The sequence below is a fragment of the Gopherus evgoodei genome, chromosome 23, assembly GCF_007399415.2.
Source record: "Gopherus evgoodei ecotype Sinaloan lineage chromosome 23, rGopEvg1_v1.p, whole genome shotgun sequence".
Taxonomy (NCBI): Eukaryota; Metazoa; Chordata; order Testudines; family Testudinidae; genus Gopherus; species Gopherus evgoodei.
Window position 1 is genome coordinate 2,762,313 of NC_044344.1, and position 5,215 is coordinate 2,767,527.

The following is a 5,215-nucleotide window of genomic DNA, read 5'->3' on the forward strand; positions in this document are numbered from 1 at the left end:
GGAGCCAGGTTTTCTCAGCTCTCTTGCCGGGCACGTCTATGCTGCAGCTGGGAGCCAGCCTGGCTAGACAGATTTGCTCGAGCTCACGTTAAAAATAGCAACATGGACGCCCGGCTCGGCCTGGAGCGTAGGCTCCGAAGCCCAGGGAGTGGGGTGGACGCGAGAGCCCAAGCCTCAGACTGCACCAGAACAGCCACGCTGCTCTTTGTAGCTTAGTCCCCCCAGCACAAGCCAGTCTGCATGCCCTGGGAGACGTGGGCCCAGCCGCGTGTGCATGTACCCGGCAGCGCCTAGGAGATGGGTTTTCAGACGTGCTCCGCATCCAGCCACCTGCTGCTGCACCGCCTGTGCCCACAGTTCCAGGACTGCTCGACACGTGGGCCAATTGCAACCCTGGGGAAGGCCAGAGCCTGCTTCTGAGTGCTGAGCTCTTGCAAATCTGGTCCATGAGGAGAGAGCTCAGGTGGCTCCAACAGTCAGCCGGGAGGCTGAGCTAACAGACGCAGGAGCCTTCCACACCTCTAGCTTTGCAATGATTTCCTCACAGTGGCAGGCCCCTGTGACAAAGTGGGGCTGTTCTTAATGTTTCCTCTGAATACTGTGGGGGGGCCTCAGTTTCTGGCTGACCCTCTGTCTCCTGGCAACTAATGGCCAGGCCCTTCCCCCGGCAAGGGGATGCTAAAGGTGTGGGAGAACAAAGAGGTCAGGTGACCTCCTGGCCCAGGAAAGGAACTGAGCAGAGAAGGAGGGGCTGGGGGGGGGCTCAGTTTGGGGCTGGCTGAGGACGGGAAGTGAGGGCAGACGGGGTTGTCTGGCTTGCTGGGCCCCAGAATGGACTCGGCTGAGGGGTCCTGTTCTCTGTACCTACAAGCTCTGGTTTAGACCCTGTTCCTGTCAGCTAATAAACCTCTGTGTTACTGGCTGGCTGAGAGTCACGTCTGACTGCAAAGTGGGGGTGCAGGACCCTGTGGCTCCCCCAGGACCCCGCCTGGGTGGACTCGCTGTGGGAAGCACACGGAGGGGCAGAGGATGCTGAATGCTCCAAGGAGAGACCCAGGAGGTGAAGACGTGTGAGCTTCCTGCCCTGCAGACAGTCTGCTCCGAGGGAGAGGAGGCTCCCCAAAGTCCTGCCTGGCTTGGTGGGGAGCAGTTCCAGAGCATCGCCCGGGGACTCCGTGACAGCCCCTGGCTCAGGCTGGTTTTTCAAGCCAGGGCTTCTCTTCTGCGAGAGATTCGCCACCCACAGGCTCATTTGTCCCTTCACTCAGGCTGGGGGTTGGTCTCTGGCCCCAGCCAGGCTTTCGTGTTGTGACCCCAATAAGCTGAAGCAAGGCTGTGTGGTCTGTGCACTGACCTGGGTCGGGCCGTGGGCTCTTCAGAAATACCCTCACCTCATGGCTGCGTGGCTGGCGGGCTCAGACAAGGGATGCAGGAGCATGAAGAGCGAGCGACCTCTCCAGCCCCTGCGGAGTCCCTGCGGGCCCAGGCTGAGGTGCTCTGGCAGCGGGCAGTGAGTGGAGTTTGCACAGCTGCTGCCCAGGATATGTCCCTTCTGGGGACAACTGGAGGACATGATGCTGCTCCTTCGACCAGCAGCATAATGCAGTTTAGACTCTCTGGAATGAAAACAGGCTTTGCAGAAGTGCTGCAAACCTCCTAGGCTGCGTGAAGCAAAGGACTGGCCCTGCACAGCCCCAGAGGGCAGCCGCTGGCTCCTTGTAAGCAGTAACCAACCCTGCCCTTGCTGTGGCATTGCCTTAAGCAGCCTGCCAGGCAGAGCAGGGGCCAGTACAGTCCTCTGCTGATCCCAACCAGCAACACTCCAGGAAGGCGTGAAGCCAGGAAAATAGACAGGCTGTCGGCAGAGGCAGAAATGACTATGAAAGTCACAGACTTGGGAAGGTTAAAGGGACACCGTGCTGGGGGAGGGAGTGTCGTAATGCTTTACAATAATGGCTTCTTCCTACTCATTTTATATAATATCCTATAATCTGGTAGTTCTCAATTTATTGTGTTACCTGGGCCACAGGGGCCGGGTGGCAGGACAGTGGTAGCTCCCGTCCACCCACCTGCCCCGGACCCCCGCCATGTGGGGCCAGCCAGGTGGCTGCCCCGAAGCTTGCAGCGCCGGGTGGCAGCCCCAGATCTTGCTGGATAAGTTGGCAACCCTGGGGCTTGCGGGGCCAGCCAGTAGCCCCGGACCCCCAATCCCAACCCCAGCAGGCTGGGCGGCGGGGCAACCCAGATCCCATCATGCTGGGCAGCCAGGAACCCGAACCTAACCACACGGGGCAGCCTTTAGAATACAGCTGAGCCGGGCTGCAGCTGTGTGCTAATTAGGCCACCTGTGGCCTGAGGTTGAGCACCGCTGCTATAATCAATCAAATGTCAATCTGCAATTAATTTGTCTGGCTGATCTTTTCTCTTCCCTGTGCACACGTTGCTTTGGCACTGCAGGGTTGTTTGGGAGCGGGGGGCAGCTCAGACTGATTTGGTCCCGTACGGGTGTTTCTGAGCACAGCCTTTATTTTTAAAGGGGGAGGGGGGGAAACACTGCCCATGTAGCAGTGACCCCTTCACAAGGGGAATCAAATTGCAAAGCCTGCCCAGGCTCCTGTTTTGCAGCCTCTTGTTTTCAGAGGTGTGAATAGTCTCATTTAAATCCAAAAGTGTCACTGACTTAAAAACACTCACACGGCCTCCCCTGGCCGTTCTGAAAAAGGTTTTGAAGTGGGTGAAATGCCCACCTTCAAGCACGTTCTCCAGTTTGGGTGTGGCCATCCCGACACCCAGGCCCTCATCTGCAAAGAGCTGAGGCCCCTGCACCCTCCTCATCCCGGCTGGAGCTGTGGGTGTTCAGCATCTCTGCAAGCCCGGCCCCCAGTGCCTCCTATGGGCACTCAGAGAGTGAAGAAACCCCTTGTGAACAGCTGGGTTTGAACCAGTAACTGGGGTCTGAACCACTGCCAAGGAGCCCCTGCCGGGGCTCACAGCACGGCCAGTAATCCTGGGGAGATGGTGTAATCCAGTCTCATGACGTCACTGCACTTGTGTCTATGACCTCGTGGGATTCTGGACTGCACAGAAAGACTGTCTCATTGTTTACATCCCCCAGGGCTGTTAACTGTAGGCAGCACAGAAGGAAAGTCATCTCCCTGTGACCTCCAACAGCCCGAAGGAGAGCAGATGAGGGCAGCAAGATGAGCGGACGGGGAGACTGCATGAGGAGAACTGCAGCAGCTCTCTGGAGAGGTTCCCAGGCAAGGGCAGGTTTGCGATTCAGTGTTAATGACCAAGGCAATGGGCTTCCCTGCACGTGTGAAGCCTCATTAGTGCTTGCCGATCCTCAGGGTAAAAGCTGCCACAGAAACATGCTGTCAGATCTGCCACTGCTGTACCTTTGTGCTGGCCATGCTGCCACAAAGGAGCCAGAGAACAGGTGTACGTGAGGTCCCTCTGTGCCTACCACCCGAGCAGGGATCCTCTCCCCAAGGCACCAGACTGTGTGCCACACCTGCAGAAGACCCCCTCTCCCACCCCTTCCCAGTGCAGGGCGCAGGCTGGGGATGCCTTGGAGGAGGGAAAAGGCAGATCAGGTGTAGGAGAAGAGGTTGCTGGGGCAGCCCTGTATCCCACTGATTCCTGGCTGCCACGAGACCAGAGGAGCTACATTGTCTGTGCCAGGGACTAAACTGACCCTTCAATACCTTCTGAACAGGGAAAAATGCAGCCTACCTCTTGTATGCCCTAGACCTGGTGCAGGAATGAATTCCCCTGATAATAAATTAAGGGTAAATGTGGCATTTTGACAGAAATGTGGGTAAATGTCCCAAACCTTCAGTCTGTACTTGAGGAAAGCTCTCCTTGGTCCATGCAAAGCCTGTGGGCAGCCAGGACTGACACAGGATTTTGGATATTACCATTATATCTTATTTATTTAAACAAGCCAAAGATTACAAAGTTGTACTAGGTGAAAGTGCCTAGAAACAAACGTGATCCTGGCGACTTTGGTTTCACCATCTAAACAGAGTGAAGTGCAAAAAGTAAACAAGTAACTTAAAGGAGAAACAGATTTGGGATTTTTTTTTAAATTCTCTTTAACAATAGAAGGTGTCCTATTAATAAAGAGGCAAAGGAAGGAATTACTGCAGAATTTAAGATCTGTCTCAAAAAAATAAGGCTTCCAGCCCTTACATATGAAAAGAAAATCTTCCAAACTGGACTGAGTTCTGCTGTCTTCCTGGGTCGGCAATCCATGTGCCTGAAACACCACATCTTAACAAAGAAGCCTAAGGATGATGATCTAGAAGCCGCAACCCTTAACTATGTCACTGCTGATCACATTAGCAGAAAGATCCAGCAAAAGAGCTTGTTTTGCTGGAGGTCCGTTGGAAAAAAAACATAAAGACATAGGGCCCATCCTAGTGGCTAGAAAAATCTTGTTCCCTGCAGCCGATTCCCATCCAGAGCTTGTTCATTTTCAAATCTCACCTCAAACCGGGGCTTCCACCACTTCCCTTGAAATGCCCGCTGGTGGGCCTGGCCAGTCAGCATGATCAGGGGCTGCCCCTTTCCCTACAAACCGGCTCCTCTGCGACGCACCCTGGAGCCCCCACGCTCGCAGTGACAGGGTGGCGGGGGCGAGCATGGGGACGGCTTTGGCGATGGGAAGCAGCACCTGGGCTCAGGGATGAGTCACCCAAGCCCCAAGGCTGAGCCCCACTCGGGGGCAGAGTTCTGGGCCCTGCCCAGACCAGCCACGGCCCCAGCTGGGCACACAGGCCATGCCAGGCTGGAGATGGCCAGGCTGAGCTAACACCATGTGCCCCCCTCGTGCCACGTGGGAGCCCCTCACAACAGCTGCTCATGGGGAGCTGGGAGGGGTCAAAGGTCAGGCTCAACCTTTGACCCCATGCCTATGAGGCCTGAGACTTAGCCTGCCTCATTGTTATTGGTTCAACCGCCTGCCAGTCATTTGAATGTCCCAGCTGATTGGTGGAGTTTGAAAACCTTCCGCGCCTCTCTCCGCCTTCCTCGGCGTGTGAATGGCTGATTTGAGCCCGGCTGGCTTCTTGTGATTGGTGGAGGGTGCTCGCTCTCCACCCTGCTGCACGCAGTCCGAGCGGCGATTGGTGGGGAGGGACGGAGCTCTGCGAGCTGATTGGCCGAGGGCTTTGGGCGGGCTGGACGGAGGTTTGAAGGGCTCCTCGGGCTC